The following is a 19,423-nucleotide window of genomic DNA, read 5'->3' on the forward strand; positions in this document are numbered from 1 at the left end:
CTGCTATATATCCACCTCCACCCACCAGCTTCTCTGCTATATATCCTCCTCCAACCACCAGCTTCTCAGCCCTATATCCTCCTCCACCCACCAGCTTCTCAGCCATACATCCTCCTCCACCCACCAGCTTCTCTGTCGTATATCCTCCTCCACCCACCAGCTTCTCGGCCGTATATCCTCCTCCACCCACCAGCTTATCTGCTATATATCCTCCTCCACCCACCAGCTTCTCGGCCGTATATCCTCCTCCACCCACCAGCTTCTCTGTCGTATATCCTCCTCCACCCACCAGCTTCTCGGCCGTATATCCTCCTCCACCCCCCAGCTTCTCGGCCGTATATCCTCCTCCACCCACCAGCTTCTCAGCCATAAATCCTCCTCCACCCACCAGCTTCTCTGCTATATATCCTCCTCCACCCACCAGCTTTTTGGCCGTATATCCTCCTCCACCCACCAGCTTCTCAGCCATATATCCGCCTCCACCCACCAGCTTCTCTGCTATATATCCTCCTCCACCCACCAGCTTCTCAGCCGTATATCCTCCTCCACCCACCAGCTTCTCTGCCGTATATCCTCCTCCACCCACCAGCTTCTCGGCCGTATATCCTCCTCCACCCACCAGCTTCTCGGCCGTATATCCTCCTCCACCTACCAGCTTCTCAGCCATATATCCTCCTCCACCCACCAGCTTCTCTGCTATATATCCTCCTCCACCCACCAGCTTTTTGGCCGTATATCCTCCTCCACCCACCAGCTTCTCAGCCATATATCCTCCTCCACCCACCAGCTTCTCTGCTATATATCCTCCTCCACCCACCAGCTTCTCAGCCGTATATCCTCCTCCACCCACCAGCTTCTCTGCCGTATATCCTCCTCCACCCACCAGCTTCTCGGCCGTATATCCTCCTCCACCCACCAGCTTCTCTGTCGTATTCCACTCCTCGCGTTATGGTCCCTAACACGCCTAACCAGCCTGGGACACAAAGCACTGGGTGGTCGTTCAAGCTCCACTGGAGCTCATGGAGTGCCAGCCCCCTCAAAGCCTGCTCTCCCATGGTCCAGACTGTTGCATTGTAAGGATTTGAAAAAGTTTTACAAGAATTTCAACCTGACAACCAGGGAGAATTCTAGAAAGCAAAGCAATCCTTTGTACGGCCCAGAGCTGAAGTACTTTGCTATGAGTTTGAAACCACAAGACCACCAGAATCACTTAGTTTCTGCAAAGACCTAACAGATATTGCTTCAAAAAGCACACAATGCTCAGGGTTCATATACTGTCAAGAATGTTACACATTAGGAATGAGTTGCAAGCTGTATTCATGTCATGGTACAAGTAAAATACTTAAATTAAATGCATCAAAAAACTGAATTTAACAAATCAACCAACAGAGGTCAGGGGTAGTGAAGTGATGCTAAGAGACTGCAATGATCTGTTTAAGCATTGATCAAACCCGAAAAACAAAACACAAATCGTATTTTTTTTTAAAAGGCTATAATTTGCCAGATTCGCTTGATTTTATTTTAGTTCAGACGTTTCAGTAGAAAACTGCTCAGCCTTTCCTGGTAAGGGCAGGAGGAGATGTGTAACCTGTTGTACTGAGCTATATATATAGGCACAGGAAAGCCCAGCAGACTTGAAGGGGCTTGCTTGCTGGCTCCGCTGAGGGGACCCCTGGAGCGCGGGGACCCCCGCACCGCGGGGACCTGTGTTACACCCCTGTATCCACCACTCCATCTGGTAGGCTTTCTCTTTTTTGGCTAGCGCTTAGACACCTCTGGGTTTTAGAGCACTTTATGCATTTTATTTCCATTTCATTTCTTCAATGTCTCTAGAAAATGGCTTGACAACAGGGAAAACAAGCATTGACATAGCCAATAGGTCTCGCTTTTGGGACCTTATAAGTATTCAATCATGCAGCACAATGTCCTTGGTGCAACAACATCAACTGTTGCATAGCTAAACACTTATAAGGTCCCAAAGGCGAGACCTATTGGCTATGCCAATGCTTGTTAATCCTAAAAAGAATACTTTGAAAAATATACAAAACGCTAAGCAAATGAAGAAAAAAAGGTTACCAAACACTGGGTAAAAGATGACATAGTAGAAATATAGGTAACCAGGTACAGACGGACAATGGATTGTTGACATTATAGAGGATGACATGAAAAGGTACTAATTTGGAGACTTAGGGGCTGATTCACAGAACTAACTTAAGACAAATTCCTAAACTTACTACTTTTGGTATTCACAGAAGTTAGGATTTTGTCTTAAGACACACTTAAGACACACTTAAGACAGAATCCTAACTTAAGTCTGTCTTAAGTCTGTATTAAGACAAAATCCTAACTTCTGTGAATACCAAAAGTAGTAAGTTTAGGATTTTGTCTTAAGTTAGTTCTGTGAATCGGGCCCTTTGAAATGAAAACTAAGTGCTGAGCAAATCACCATCCCCGTATGTAAAAACTGTAAGACGGTACAAAAATGCTAGCTACCTAGCAACTAATAACTTAAGGTAACCAAAAAAGGATAGTAACACAGAAGGTTAATGTTGCCAGAGGTGAAAAGCTTCATGAGGCTTGAAGGACGATACACAATTAATAAGTATGTAACATTCAAAGGATTAACAAACTAAAATAATCACTGTAAAAAAACAAGTAAACTCCAAGAACAACTTCAAGTGCTACAATGGCAAAAAAGCATTATTGTGTTGTATTGGGTGCAGAATGTAAATGCGATTTGAGTGTCCTACAGCAATGGGGACAGGGGGAGCAGCGGGTCATACTCACCACACTCGTAAGTCCTCGGGCAGCGACAAGAACCCGAGGTCTGTTGTAAAGGGACCTTGTGACTCGAGTCCTGCGCTCACCAGTCCCCTTCTACAACAGCAGCTCAGTACTACTAGGCCTGAGCCCAGGAGTAGAGCCGGGGTGCTCAGGAGGGCGGGGTAGGGGGCGCAGGTGCGACGTGCTTGTGACGCATTTACACGCCGAGTGGCTCTCGGCCAACAGCTGCTGCACTGATGATAGAGACCAGCGGGACCGGTCCCCACAAATAAGGATACAGCTAAAACCGGCCTACACAAAATGGCCTCCGGTCATGTAGTCAAACAATCAATGAGGCATGGATAACAAACAACACAATAAGACCTATGTGTAAAGCCTACTGGCTGGCTGCACAAAATGGCCACAGGCCTCATGGTCAAGCAACAAGTAAGGAGGCATGGACACAACTGAGAACCAATACTGGCCAAAGTGTCATTTGCTTTCTCGCACTAAGTGCGTCGGGTATACCCAGATGTGGGTCCTGGGCTCACTGTGCCACTGGATTGAAACTTGCCTGGCTGATGAGGGGTGACACCCCAAAACTGGTCACAAGATTGGCAGTTTGGGCTAGACTGTTCCATGAGTACCATGGTAAAGACTAGTTTGCATATGGCTGGATCTAAATGGGGTGGAATGGTGCGCAAAATAACGATGGATTGAACCCAGATCTCTTGACTGTGGTGAGTGTTTGGTTTGTTCTGCATTCCGTCCTTCATCTGCATGGCTTTTGCTTTCTTGCCAACTCTAATGCCACCATCCTCTATCTTGAAGTTTTAATCCTGGCCAGGGATTCCGGGAATAAAATACTGAAGTGGACATCCCAGAGCTAGTTTTAGAGTTTATTTTCTGCGCATATTATTTGCTTGAGCCCTACTCCTCTTTATATTTGTATTATTGTCCCCTCCATGTCGCTCCACCTCAGGCGTTGTCTGCGCAGGGGTGGTGTATAGCAGCCCAACGATGAAGCATGCCCCAATGTTGTGGGTGAGGGTACTTTTTCAAACATATCGACTTTACCCTAAAGCTCCAGGAGCGAGTTATGGTTTCCTGCTACTTCTCTTTGTCTGTAGGTGGAGTCATTATGCTGCCGGGCCGAACAATACCATGCATAGATTAAAATCCCAAAGTGCACTGCAGTTTTATAAAGTCAGTTCACAAACAAGACTTGCCCGTTTGCTTTCTTTGTCAGCGATTGTTGACCAGTGGTTTGCGAACCCCTGGGGGTCTGCAAGGCCTACTCAGTGGGTCCGTTTCTGTGCAGAACATTTAAAAAACATATTAGTCAATCAATCAATCAACATTTACAAAGTGCACTACTCGCCCATGAGGGTCTCAAGGCGCTGGGGGGGGGGGGGGCGGGGGCTGCTACTGCTCGAATAGGCAGGTTTTTACCAGATTCATAAATTATTTACACACAACTAAATAACATTGAAGATTGTAAAATTCCCTGTACATGTGAAGGGATTTAAAATCGGAGGCTAAAAATGAAGTTGGAGCAGCACGAGTCGAGCCAGAGTGATGTGGACGGCTGGTGGCCTCACTGAGGCGCTGTCTGCTCCGAGGAAGTGACAGAGGCTGGTTTAGGAGGAATCAAAAGATTAAGAGTCACGGGGGGCGTGGCTTGGATGGCAACGAAGGCGGTCGCCTAAGTTCGAGAGCTCCGCAACCCCGGGGACAAGAACGGCGAGATAACCAGCGATAGCCCTCGGTCTCCCACATCAAACGGAGGAAAGTGTGGGGGAATACTCAGAGCAGCGGAAGAGGAGAGCCTGAGTGTGCGAGACAACATCAAAACTAACAAAAACCCTACAATCGGGAAAGCGAAGAGGAAGCCCAAGATGGCGGTGCAATAAAGAGTGCAAGGAGAAGCCACAACGAGCTGGGGAACACAAAGGCGCAGCCAGAACCAGGCCAAACGCGGTGAACACGGGTGAAGGACAATCCACAGCAGAGGCAGCATACGGCCGGCAGGGAACGGGAGGCCGGGTGCACGCACAAAAGAAATAACCCGAAGGTAAACAAAGGCGGCCATCTTGATCGCAACCGAAGTGCAACAAGGAGGTGCAACACACGGGGACAAGCCCAGCGAAGCTCCCCACCGGAAGGTCCGCAACCGTGAGAACGCGTGAGAGCGGAGCAAGCGGCCACACACGGAGGTGAGAGAGGTGGTGCGGTATAGCGGGAGTGAGGCGGAAGGTGGGCACAAGCTGTACAGCGAGACACGCCCCTGCAACGGAGGCACGAGAGCAGTTCCCAGTCGGTGCGAGGGAAGCGGCACAAAGCGGCAAAACGAAGCTATGCCTGTCCCGTTTCATGCGGCGAGGTGCCAGTGCCGGTAACATTGAGGCGACGCCCACCTGGAACGGAGGGGACTAACGGCGGCAGCCATCTTGGAAGGGGCAAGGCACACCGCTGCGGAAGAGTGCCCAAGCCCAGCCGACGCAAGGTGGGCAGGGGAAAAACGAAACACTACTGGTCTTCCTGGCGAGCGACGTCCGTCGAAACCGGGGAGCACCAAGGAAGCAGCCAGCAAACAGAGAAGTGCCCATCCAGAAAAGAGGTGAGCAAAAAGCGGCAGCCATCTTTGAAGGGGCAGACCACATCAGACCTCACCGCAACAGACAGACTGAGGCGCGGCTGTACAAACCAACGCAAGCACACCGCAACAAAAGCGAGTCACAGGCGAGAAACGAAAGTGCGACTGAAGGCGCAAGGAAGGGGTGGCTGAAGTGAGGCTGTAAACAAAGGAAGCCATCTTAGAAAGGTGAAACCAGCAGGAGGACCACCACAAGAGAGGCGACCCACAGGCAGGCAAGCAGAGATAGCGGAACTCTCAGCCTCGGTGCGAGAGACAACTGGAGCGCAACCAAGCACTGGAACGCGCCACTGCAGCCTCCTACTCATACAGGGCGGTAAACACCCGGCAACGTTCTGCCACCCCCTGCCACTGCCGATGCGAGTAACCGCGAAGCGGGAGGGAAAAGAAGGGAAAGAGCACTGGAACCAGAGACCAGAGACCAGGGATCAGCACCTGGCTCTGGACAGTAGCCCTGGCGTCCGGGAAAACCAGAACCAGGGTGATAAAGTGGCCAAGCAGGTTCACCTTCGGCAGCACTGCAAAGGCTGACACAGCCGCGAACACCAAAAACAGCCCAACAAAGGGAACACATCAGTACAACCTGCAAAAGAAGGAGAGACTGTCCACATATCAACGAGGAAGAGGCCTAGAGATGATGAACAGTGACACCAAAAAAATTAGGAAAGACCTGGAATCACCGATCAAAATGAAAAACCTGCAAAACACAGAGTCTGCGATGGACCTACTTGTCAAAAAAATAACCGAAGCCAACGACCTGGCCAAGGCCACGAAGATCTCCATGGACAATGTCCAGCTAGAACTTACAGCCATTCGTGCAGACCAGAACAAAATAGTAAGTAGAGTAGCGGAGACAGAGAGAAGGATCAGTGACATAGAAGATAAATCAGGCATCATGGACAAAGACATATGCTACATCTCCAAGGTCTCCAGCGACATGCAGAGAAGGCTCGCAGAGCAAGAGGATAAAAACCGGAAAGGGAACATCAGGATCCTAGGCATACCAGAAGACGAAGAAGAGGGGGCAGGCTCATGCGCGGCGCTACTTGATACACTGATACCCAAGCTGACTGGCATACAATTTGGAAGAGCTTTGGAGATCGACAAAGCCTACAGAATCCCCGCCACAAAACAAGCGCACATGAAAGGGCCAAGAACGATCATCTGCAAACCCCTAAGATCTAGCCACACCGATGCCATTTTCGCCTTCGCACGCAAAGGCCAAGCCCCCATCTGGAAAGGCAAGAAGATAATCTTCACCCAAGACCTCTCAAGAGGCACGGTGGAAGCAAGGAAAGGGTTCCTCGCGCTAAGAGACACTATGAAGAGAGCAAGGATAACGTTCAGCTTTGTAGGTCCAGCAAGAATGAGGATAACAGACGGGCAGGACACACGTATGTTCGATGACCCAGCAGAACTACGTAGGTACCTCAGGAAGCCAGAGCAGGAGGAGATGGAACAAACAAGTCCCGGAACGGCAAAAAGAAGAGCCTCATCAGATAGCTCAGAGACGGAAGATAAGGGAGCAGCAGGCGGTAGATAATAATCTACCCCGGGAAGAACAACATCTACCTCAACGGAATAGAGACCTACCTCATCGGAAGAAGGAACTACCTCAACAATGGGAATAAGAACATTGGACACTTTATGAACACTGAACATAGGAAGAAAGACTACCTCACAGGGGAAATACAAGACCTTAGACACTTGAAAACCAATATCCTTTGCCTAAAATGCGCAGCACGGGAGGGGGGCTGAGATGGTCTTTTCTTGTTTTTTAGAGTCCCGGGGCTGAGATGGTCTTTTCTTGTTTTTTAGAGTCCCGGGGGGGCGGAGGGCGGGAACCGTTGCTGTCGCACGTTTACAGTACATTGACGGGGGGAGGGGGGCGGGGGGGCGGAGGGGGGGAGAGGGCCGGGCGGGAGGCCATGTAGCACGGACAATCTTAGCCTGGTGGAAGCACTCTTTTTCTCTTCTCCTCTTTCTTATATCCACACACAACTCCCCATCCCATCCCACACCCCAGGGGGGCACCAATGACTGGAGGCAGTTAGCAAGCAAGCAAAGAACTAAGAGAAGAAACACAGATCCCTCGCAAAGCTACAGCGACAGAACTAGCACACCATGACGACACCTGACACTAGGGGCCAATCACAGATAGCCTCGGACATAAAAATAGTGTCACTTAACGTCAAGGGCCTCAACCAACCCGTCAAACGACGGAAAACACTAGACTACCTAAATAGACTGAAGGCTGATATATACGTCCTACAAGAAACTAGAGTGTCCTTAGAGGACGCTAACAGGCTCAAAGCCAACTGGATAAGCGAGGTGCTATGCTCACCTGCAGTCAACAAAAAGGGAGGGGTCATCACCATAATCAGTAAGAAAAGGAAGTTCCAGGTTCACAACAATGTTGCAGACAATAAAGGGAGGAGGCTACTCACATCTATCAAAAGAGGCGACGAAACAATACACATAGCAAACATCTACGGGCCAAACGTGGTGGACAAGGAATTCTGGGAGGAGCTAGAGAGTGAGCTAAGCAGGATCCCACTGGGCGAACTACTAATCACGGCAGGAGACATGAACCAGGCGATGGATAATGCCGTAGACAGACACCCACACAGACCCAGCCACACCTCACAAGAACAGAACACACTCAAAAACCTATGCACCAAACTCGCACTAGCAGACCCGTGGAGATTAAAAAACCCTAGTGCCAGAGAATACACCTTCTATTCGCATCCCCACAACTCATACAGCAGGATAGACTACATACTCATGTCCGACACACACACACACCTGACAGACAAAACAGAGATAGGACCCATAACAGTCTCAGACCACGCACACATATCCCTCTCCTTAAGTGGCAAACACAACAAAACACCAAGCAGGAGATGGCGCCTCAACAGTGACATACTCGAGAACCCCGCTAACATTATAGAAATAGAGGTAGCGATCAAAGAATATCTCCAGTACAACGACACAGCAGACACAGAGGCAGCAACATTATGGGACGCGCTTAAAGCAACAATAAGAGGGAAACTCATGAATATTAAAGCACGCATGAACAGGGGCAGGAACAAAAAAATTAAAGAACTGGAGGAGCAGATTAAGGAGTTAGAAAGGAACCACACGGCCAACTTAATGGACAGGAACACACTCACAACACTCACAAAGAAAAAATATGAGCTAAACAGAATCCTAAGCGAGAGAGCATCCACATGGATCAACAAATATAAATCCATAAACTTATGCTCGGCCAATAAAGCAGGAAAAGCCTTGGCTGGCTACCTGAAAGCCAAGCAAAGGCAGCACTCAGTCGCGGCAATCACAGACGCTGACAACAAGACACACACAGCGAATAAACAAATCCTCGAAACATTCAGGAAGTTCTACAAAGACCTATACACTGCCGATATATCGCTGGAGGCAGACGGAGGAGCAAGCCTGCTAGAGAAGCTCGACTTACCCAGAATAAGCGACGACCAGAGAGAGGCCCTAGATCAAAACATAACCAAAGCGGAAGTAGGGAGGGCCATAGACTCACTAAAACCAAACAAGGCCCCAGGTCCGGACGGCTTCACAGCTGCCTTCTATAAACAATTCCAACCGTTACTCAAAGACACGCTAGTCAGAATATTCCAAGCGTGCGCGGAAAAAGGCAATATGACAGACTCGATGGCAGAGGCAAACATTATTGTTATCCCCAAGGAAGGGAAAGACCCCCAGTTCCCACACAACTACAGGCCAATTTCCTTAATTAACGTGGACTGCAAAATCTACGCTAAAATCATAGCAGCGAGACTAAACGCACATCTCCCCTCTCTCATACACAAATCTCAGGTGGGCTACCTGAAAAACAGACTCTCGCAGGACAACACCAGACTGCTATGCCATCTAATCAACCGCACGGCCAACAGTGCGGAAAAGGCTGTCATGATCGCATTGAATGCAGAAAAAGCCTTCGATAGAGTCTCATGGCCTTTCCTTAACCAATGCATGCTCAAGTTTGGACTTGGCGAGAAGTACAGGGGCATGGTCATGGCCCTCTACAAAAACCCCCGGGCTCGAGTGGTGGTTAACGCAGCTACATCGGACACACTCACACTAGGCAGAGGGACAAGGCAGGGATGCCCCCTCTCACCGGGGCTATTCCTGCTGGCCCTAGAACCACTCCTCCACATGATCAGGTCAAACCCCCGGATCATGGGGGTGCAGATAGAAGGTCAAGCTTTCAAGCTAGCTGCATACGCGGATGACATTCTGATCACCACGAACAACCCACAAGAGTCAATTGAGGCACTCGTGCAAACAATAGAAGAATATGCACATGTGTCAGGCTATAAACTAAATTGGGAGAAATCCGAATGCAAACCTATGAACTGCCATACCACCAAGGCTGTCCTGGGCACGTCCGGCCTGGCATGGCAAACGAAACCCCTGAAATACCTAGGCCTCCTCTTCGGTAGGGACCTAAGATCAACACTAGACCACAATGAAGAGGCAATGTTTAAAAAAATTAAGTCCAAGCTAGATACGTGGGGCCCCAAATTCATAAGCTGGTGGGGAAGAATTGAGACAATAAAGATGATGGTCACCCCCATGCTAAACTACCTGCTCTCCATGCTGCCTCTCACACTCACAACCGATTTCCACAAACACATAGACAAAAGCATCAACACGTTCCTCTGGGGAGGAAAAAAACCAAGAATCAGCTTAGCGAAACTCAGACTTAAAAAAGAACACGGCGGACTGAACCTCACAAACTACAAGGCCTTCCAGACGGCATGCCTTGCCAAACAAGGTTTACACTGGATAGCCCCCACACCAGAATACATGCCGGTATGGCTGGACCTGGAAAGGAGTATTCTAGGTGGTGCAGACCCAATTATGGCCCTCACGGCACACAAGCACCCAGAGGCCAAAAACGCAATAATCCGTAACACAAAGACAGCGCTGCTGAAAGTAGACAGTGAAATGGCAGTAAGTATCAAAGGCACCAAATGGGAATCACTGTGGTATAACACCAAAGTCACATACAAGGGGAAAACACTAGACAGCAAAGAATGGTATAGCAGAGGCATCACAACGCCGTCACAACTAGAAGCAGGTAGCAACCCACTCACCTACAAGGCAATACAGCAGACAACCTCCCTTCCAAACAAGGAGTTCTACGAATTCCTTAGAATCAAAGCAGCCATCACCAAAGCAAACCTCTCGAAACACAAACCCACCATCATACAATACGCACAAAACTTAAACAAGACAGGCCACCAAACAGCGCAAATTTACAAGCTAATCACCCCACGCACCACAACTCTAAACAATAAGACACTAGCCTTTTGGGAGGAGACCATACAAAGACCGCTAAACGAGGAAGAAAGAGCCAGACTATGGACGGCAGCGTACAAAAACAAAATCACGCCACAACTAGCACAAACAAAATACTGGTTACTCCACAGGCTGCACTGGACACCAGCGAAACTAGGGAAAGTGGGAGCTAGCAAGAGCAACAAATGCTGGAACTGTCAGAGGGCAACAGGAGATCTTTCTCACATGTTATACGAGTGCCCCAAAGTCAAAACATTCTGGAGCAAGGTCTATAACGTCATAGACACAGTCACGGGAAGTAAGACACAAAGAGGACTAGCGGGGATAGCCACTGCCTTCCTAGCAACAGAACTTCAGTCCAAAGAAATACGAGACCTGGTCGATGTACTTCTGACGGCTGCGGTGAAAACGATCTTGGGTAACTGGAAGGACAACATCAAAGCCACCTTCAAACGCTGGTTTAATTGGGTAACCTTCCTCCGGGGGGCAGACAACATCACTGCCAAGCAAAAAACAGCGAATGACACTGCCAAAGATAACATGTGGGAAGCTCTCGACGCCTATCTGGAGCAGTGACCCCCCCCCCTCCTTTTTTCTTTCTCTCTTCCTTTCTTCTCTCTCTCTTGGCCCCACCAGGCCGCAACATTGCAAGAACAGTACAAGTACTACGAATGTTTTGCCTTTGTATATGGAAAAATTTACTTTCAATAAAAATATTTTGAAATAAAAAAAAAAAAAGATTAAGAGTCACTATGTCACTAAAATGTTTACAATTTGAACCATCATAAAGTAATCAGTGTAAATAAACATATTATTCTATTTTTTTTAAATCACCAAATGAACAACTTGGTGCAGTACGGAAATGAACTTAGGGACTCCCCCGACCGGGAATAGAACCTGAGAAGAAGCGACGAGAGGGCCAAGTCCAGACCATTGGACCTCCAAGAAGCCTGCTCCAGTCTACCTTTTCAGGCTATATGGCTGCATCAATATCTCGACTGAGCAGAGTTAAGTGAACAACCTTCAGTGAGAGCACTTACCTATGAACAGAGACCCCAGCTGCGCAGAGTTAACTGATCAACATTCAGTGAGAGCTGTCAGTTGTGCAGAGAGACCTCAGCTGTGCAGCGTTAAGTGACCTGCACTCAGGGGGAGCTCTTACCTGTGAACAGAGACCGCGACTGAGCAGAGTTAAGTGAACAACCTTCATTGAGAGCACTTACCTATGAACAGAGACCCCAGCTGCGCAGAGTTAACTGATCAACATTCAGTGAGAGCTGTCAGTTGTGCAGAGAGACCTCAGCTGTGCAACGTTAAGTGACCTGCACTCAGGGGGAGCTCTTACCTGTGAACAGAGACCGCGACTGAGCAGAGTTAAGTGATCTGCAGTCAGTGAGAGCTACACACGTGCACAGGGAGCTCTTATCTGTGCATCGGTCACTGGTGTTCAGTGAGATTCCTATTAGATGTGAGTGTAGTCACTCAGCTGTGCAGGGTCAGTGACCTGGATTCAGTGAGAGAGGCCATCGCTCTGCAGCTTTCACTCGCACATATTCACTGGCGGATTTTTCAGCTGTGCAGGGTTCAGGCATGAGCATCCAGTGAGAGCTCACGTGCTCTGATGTTTTCAGTGACATGCAGTCAGTGAGAGCTACACACGTGCACAGGGAGATCTTATCTGTGCATTGGTCACTGGTGTTCAGTGAGATTCCCATTAGATGTGTGTGTGCAGGGTCAGTGACCTGGATTCAGTGAGAGAGGCCATAGCTCTGCAGCTTTCACTCGCACATATTCACTGACGGATGTTTCTGCTGTGCAGGGTTCAGGCACGAGCATCCAGTGAGAGCTCACGAGCTCTGATATTTTCAGTGACATGCAGTCAGTGAGAGTCTGCTTACCATGAAGCGATCAGTGAAATGTGCATTTAGTGAGAGATCTCTTACTGCAGCCGACAGTGCTATGCATTCAGTGTGAGATACGATGATTGTGCAGCATTGAGTACTATGCATTCAGTGAGAGGTGATGCTTGTGCAGCATTGAGTACTGTGCATTCAGTGAAAGACAATGCTCGTGCAGCCTTGAGTTCATGCATTCAGTGAGAGGCGATGTGTGTGCAGCATTGAGTACTGTGCATTTAGTGAGAGGTGATGCTTGTGCAGCATTGAGTACTGTGCATTCAGTGAGAGGCGATGCTTGTGCAGCATTGAGTACTGTGCATTCAGTGAGAGGCGATGCTTGTGCAGCATTGAGTACTGTGCATTCAGTGAGAGGTGATGCTTGTGCAGCATTGAGTACTATGCATTCAGTGAGAGGCGATGCTTGTGCAGCATTGAATACTGTGCATTCAGTGAGAGGCGATGCTTGTGCAGCATTGAGTACTGTGCATTCAGTGAGAGGCGTTGCTTGTGCAGCATTGAGTACTGTGCATTCAGTGAGAGACGATGCTTGTGCAGCCTTGAGTACTGTGCATTCAGTGAGACACGATGCTTGTGCAGCATTGAGTGCTGTGCATTCAGTGAGAGGCGATGCTGTGCAGCATTGAGTACTGTGCATTCAGTGAGAGGCGATGCTTGTGCAGCATTGAGTACTGTGCATTCAGTGAGAGATGATGCTTGTGCACAGGCACGAAATATCCAGACTCTGAACACAGAATCATAAAGCACAAGAGAGCGCAAGAGAGGGACCCAGGAGACTGTCACTGGGAGTGAGTTAAGAGAGAGTGAGGGTGGGAGGCACAGGCACCGGGTTGAGAGAGTTAGGGGGTGAGAGACCTTGGCACTGGGTAAGAGAGGGAGAGTGGTCCGTTGCATGTTTTTAAAACAAATTTGGCCTTGGTGGTAAATATCATATCAGTGACGTCATATCACTTTTTACCTGCTGGCTCCAAGTTCGCGTTCAGCATATTACACTTTTCCATTGTTTTCCTCTCAATTAATTCATCACCATCTGTCTCACAAAAATACAAGTTGTGGCAAAAAATACAAAGTTCTGGAAATAAAAAGTGGGGTCAGATTTGACATCCCTTTAAAAATATGGAAAATAATACTCCCCACTTGTGGAAACCTTCTTGATACATTGTTACAAACAAGCTGTCCAGTCACTGGTTGTAAGGATAATACAAATATAAACTGGTGACAAAGCTCGACACAGTCCCCTTACAGCACCGGCAGGACGGGTGGTTTGGTACAAACTAGGGGGGTTATTTATAAGCCTCTTGCGTCACTTTTGCGTCACTTTTCACATGTTAGAAATGACGCAAAAGTGGCGCAAGGGCCTTGTAATCAGAGGGCTTGTGATCAGAGGGCTCTGGAGTTCGTTTTCAATCACTGAGTCCATAAATGTATTAAATGCGGAATGTTGGACGTCACGGCTGCCCACGTGGGCTGAAAGCAGTGTCTGATTCTTAAATGTAAGTGAAAACTTCTAAAACAGGTGGATTCGCTACTGGTTTTAAGAAACCCGGATGACAACAGAGGAAAAGTTAGAGCGATCGACAAAAAGAGTAAAAAGCAAAAAAAAAAAGAATAGTCTTCATTTTAAATATGCGGAATAACAATGAAAAAAATCAAATCGCCCGAATAGGGACTTGAACCCTAGACCCTCAGATTAAAAGTCTGATGCTCTACCGACTGAGCTATCCGGGCTTCATGGAGCCAACTGTCGCTACCAATATCCTCGATTATGTGAATACCAGTCATGTGTTCATGTTATCTCAGGTGCACTTTCTAGCCTTGGGCCACGTGGGATTTCGACATCCCTAAACAAACATTGCACACTCCAGCCCCCTGAAGCCAGCGCCTGGACTCTCACTGTAAGAGTTCCAGGCGCCCCCAGTCTGTTTTCAGAAACCGGCTCCCATTCTGAGAGCGCACAGAGGCAGGAGGGTTTCAAGTCTCACAACCAGTGATGTGCTTATTGAAGATATTGCTAGTAGTTGAAACACTTAAAAGTGACGCAACGATGACATCATCGAAGTAAATTCATGTACAGTGTGTGGGAATCCGCTCAGAGAAAACACAGACCCGGAGACTCCTGACCCAGATGGATTTATAAAGGTGTCATGGCTCAACTGTGCAACCTTTCTGCACCGTGACAGATTAACAGAACTAACAGGACCCCTCTCTGGCAAACACACCTGTTTACAGCACACTGGCACAGGACAAGGGGTGCAGCCCCCCTCTGCAGTCACCTGTGGACACTGCTGTAGTGCTCCGATTCACCGCCATCCTCATCAGCCCCAGAGATGCGAGAGCTGAGTCTAAGGTTTTATCTCTGAAAAATAAAAGCCCCCGTTGAAAAACTGCAACCTTCTCATTAGAATTACGATTTATGATTGTGGGTTATCAAAAATATTCCTTAATTTCTATATATTTTGGATGTATTTCTGTAGTTTGGGTATTGTTTTAGTTTAACCTCTTAAGGTCAGTGCCCAGGGCTTCCAATGACCCATCAGTGGGGGAGGGGGGCGGCAACAGACATTAACAGAGTAATAATATCCACTATGTCACTAAGATGTATAAAACTTGAACCATGCCTCGAATATTGGCCCCATCATTAAGGAATCAGTGTAAGTAAGCATGACATTCTATTTTAAAAACCCACCAAAAACACAATCAATCGAACATTTTTGAAATAAAGAGTAAAAGAAATGCTACTTCCCTGACCGGGAATCGAACCCGGGCCGCGGCGGTGAGAGCGCCGAATCCTAACCACTAGACCACCAGGGAGCGCTGTGCACCATCTCGTTGCAGCCTGTCATGACTACAAAGGTGCAGGTGTGAGTGTGCGAATGTTGGATGGAGGCGCTATTTATATTCACATTCATCCTATCAATGCTTTTACAGAAAACCCAAAACACAGGAAAGCACCATAGAGAAGAAATAAAAACTGTTTTGCAGACTACAACGTAAGGAAACTAACAAAACAAAGACACACTTAAGAGAGGGCGAGGTCGGGGTGACGGGGAAAGGTCTAGGATCTCCCTTCACTGAGAGCCCTTAACAGTGCTCGGCTGCGCACAGTGACCTGCGCTCAGTGAGAGCTCTTAGCCGTGAACAGAGACCTCAGCTGTGCAGAGAGTTAACTCATCAACATTCAGTGAGAGCTCTTAGTTGTGCAGAGAGACCTCAGCTGTGCAACGTTAAGTGACCTGCACTCAGGGAGAGCTCTTAGCTTTGAACAGAGACCTCGACTGAGCAGAGTTCAGTGATCTGTATTCAGTGAGAGCTACACGTGTGCAGGGAGTTCTTATCTGTGCATCGGTCACTGGTGTTCAGTGAGATTCCTATTAGATGTGATAAGGTACACTGACCTGTGCAGGGTCAGTGACCTGGATTCAGTGAGAGAGGCCATAGCTCTGCAGGTTTCCCTCGCACATATTCACTGGCGGATATTTCAGCTGCGCAGGGTTCAGGCATGAGCATCCAGTGAGAGCTCACGTGCTCTGATGTTTTCAGTGACATGCAGTCAGTGAGAGTCTGCTTACCATGAAGCGATCAGTGAAATGTGCATTGAGTGAGAGATCTCTTACTGCAGGCGACAGTGCTATGCATTCAGTGTGAGATACGATGATTGTGCAGCATTGAGTACTATGCATTCAGTGAGAGGCGATGCTTGTGCAGCATTGAGTACTGTGCATTCAGTGAAAGACAATGCTCGTGCAGCCTTGAGTTCATGCATTCAGTGAGAGGCGATGTGTGTGCAGCATTGAGTACTGTGCATTTAGTGAGAGGTGATGCTTGTGCAGCATTGAGTACTGTGCATTCAGTGAGAGGCGATGCTTGTGCAGCATTGAGTACTGTGCATTCAGTGAGAGGTGATGCTTGTGCAGCATTGAGTACTGTGCATTCAGTGAGAGGTGATGCTTGTGCAGCATTGAGTACTATGCATTCAGTGAGAGGCGATGCTTGTGCAGCATTGAATACTGTGCATTCAGTGAGAGGCGATGCTTGTGCAGCATTGAGTACTGTGCATTCAGTGAGAGGCGTTGCTTGTGCAGCATTGAGTACTGTGCATTCAGTGAGAGACGATGCTTGTGCAGCCTTGAGTACTGTGCATTCAGTGAGACACGATGCTTGTGCAGCATTGAGTGCTGTGCATTCAGTGAAAGACAATGCTCGTGCAGCCTTGAGTTCATGCATTCAGTGAGAGGCGATGTGTGTGCAGCATTGAGTACTGTGCATTTAGTGAGAGGTGATGCTTGTGCAGCATTGAGTACTGTGCATTCAGTGAGAGGCGATGCTTGTGCAGCATTGAGTACTGTGCATTCAGTGAGAGGCGATGCTTGTGCAGCATTGAGTACTGTTCATTCAGTGAGAGGTGATGCTTGTGCAGCATTGAGTACTATGCATTCAGTGAGAGGCGATGCTTGTGCAGCATTGAATACTGTGCATTCAGTGAGAGGCGATGCTTGTGCAGCATTGAGTACTGTGCATTCAGTGAGAGGCGTTGCTTGTGCAGCATTGAGTACTGTGCATTCAGTGAGAGACGATGCTTGTGCAGCCTTGAGTACTGTGCATTCAGTGAGACACGATGCTTGTGCAGCATTGAGTGCTGTGCATTCAGTGAGAGGCGATGCTGTGCATTCAGTGAGAGGCGATGCTTGTGCAGCATTGAGTACTGTGCATTCAGTGAGAGATGATGCTTGTGCAGCATTGAGTACTGTGCATTCAGTGAGAGGCGATGCTTGTGCAGCATTGAGTACTGTGCATTCAGTGAGAGGCGATGCTTGTGCAGCATTGAGTACTGTGCATTCAGTGAGAGACGATGCTTGTGCAGCCTTGAGTACTGTGCATTCAGTGAGAGACGATGCTTGTGCAGCATTGAGTACTGTGCATTCAGTGAGAGGTGATGCTGTGCAGCCTTGAGTACTGTGCATTCAGTAAGACACAATGCTTGTGCAGCCTTGAGTTCATGCATTCAGTGAGAGGCGATGCTTGTGCAGCATTGAGTACTATGCATTCAGTGAGAGGCGATGCTTGTGCAGCATTGAGTACTGTGCATTCAGTGAGAGGCGATGCTTGTGCAGCATTGAGTACTGTGCATTCAGTGAGACGCCGTGCTTGTGCAGCCTTGAGTACTGTGCATTCAGTAAGACACGATGCTTGTGCAGCCTTGAGTTCATGCATTCAGTGAGAGGCGATGCTTCTGCAGCATTGAGTACTGTGCATTCAGTGAGAGGCGATGCTTGTCCAGCATTGAGTACTGTGCATTCAGTGAGAGGCGATGCTTGTGCAGCATTGAGTACTGTGCATTCAGTGAGAGGCGATGCTTGTGCAGCCTTGAGTACTGTGCATTCAGTGAGAGACGATGCTTGTGCAGCATTGAGTACTGTGCATTCAGTGAGAGGCGATGCTGTGCAGCCTTGAGTACTGTGCATTCAGTGAGAGACGATGCTTGTGCAGCCTTGAGTACTGTGCATTCAGTGAGAGACGATGCTTGGGCAGCATTGAGTACTGTGCATTCAGTGAGAGGCGATGCTGTGCAGCCTTGAGTACTGTGCATTCAGTAAGACACGATGCTTGTGCAGCCTTGAGTTCATGCATTCAGTGAGAGGCGATGCTTGTGCAGCATTGAGTACTGTGCATTCAGTGAGAGGCGATGCTTGTGCAGCATTGAGTACTGTGCATTCAGTGAGAGGCGATGCTTGCGCAGCATTGAGTACTGTGCATTCAGTGAGATGCGATGCTTGTGCAGCATTGAGTACTGTGCATTCAGTAAGACACGATGCTTGTGCAGCCTTGAGTTCATGCATTCAGTGAGAGGCGATGCTTGTGCAGCATTGAGTACTGTGCATTCAGTGAGAGGCGATGCTTGCGCAGCATTGAGTACTGTGCATTCAGTGAGAGGCGATGCTTGTGCAGCATTGAGTACTGTGCATTCAGTGAGAGGGGATGCTTGTGCAGCATTGAGTACTGTGCATTCAGTGAGAGGCGATGCTTGTGCAGCATTGAGTACTGTGCATTCAGTGAGAGGCGATGCTTGCGCAGCATTGAGTACTGTGCATTCAGTGAGATGCGATGCTTGTGCAGCATTGAGTACTGTGCATTCAGTAAGACACGATGCTTGTGCAGCCTTGAGTTCATGCATTCAGTGAGAGGCGATGCTTGTGCAGCATTGAGTACTGTGCATTCAGTGAGAGGCGATGCTTGTGCAGCATTGAGTACTGTGCATTCAGTGAGAGGCGATGCTTGTGCAGCATTGAGTACTGTGCATTCAGTGAGAGGCGATGCTTGTGCAGCATTGAGTACTGTGCATTCAGTGAGAGGCGATGCTTGTGCAGCATTGAGTACTGTGCATTCAGTGAGAGGCGATGCTTGTGCAGCATTGAGTACTATGCATTGAGTGAGAGACATCCTATGTGTGCACGTGTGTGTTCTATGCGTTCAGTGAGAGAACTTTAGAAAAGCTTCCATACCACTGCTGTTATTCAGCTGCTTCCGGTGCTCTCTGCCCATTGGATTTAAAGGAGCCACGTGCGCATCCCATGGGTTTCCGTAGTGTAGTGGTTATCACGTTCGCCTAACACGCGAAAGGTCCCCGGTTCGAGACCGGGCGGAAACACTTTTCCTTTTAAAACATTAGGTCACAACAGTTAATTATTTTATTCTTTTAATTCGGTCTAGGACTGCACCACCTTTCACATCTTATTTATTTCCAATCTGT

At 48.3% G+C, this 19,423-nt stretch overlaps 2 non-coding genes across 2 annotated transcripts; one reads left to right on the forward strand and one right to left on the reverse strand.

Annotated features, from left to right (window-relative positions):
* Positions 1-15,414: 15,414 nt before the first annotated feature.
* TRNAE-CUC (transfer RNA glutamic acid (anticodon CUC)) lies at positions 15,415-15,486 on the reverse strand. Its single transcript has one exon. It is a non-coding gene; the product is annotated as a tRNA-Glu (tRNA).
* Positions 15,487-19,248: 3,762 nt separating this feature from the next.
* Positions 19,249-19,321, forward strand: TRNAV-AAC (transfer RNA valine (anticodon AAC)). Its single transcript has one exon. It is a non-coding gene; the product is annotated as a tRNA-Val (tRNA).
* Positions 19,322-19,423: the final 102 nt, after the last annotated feature.

Source organism: Lissotriton vulgaris, chromosome 1_1 (assembly GCF_964263255.1).
Source record: "Lissotriton vulgaris chromosome 1_1, aLisVul1.2, whole genome shotgun sequence".
Lineage (NCBI taxonomy): Eukaryota > Metazoa > Chordata > Amphibia > Caudata > Salamandridae > Lissotriton > Lissotriton vulgaris.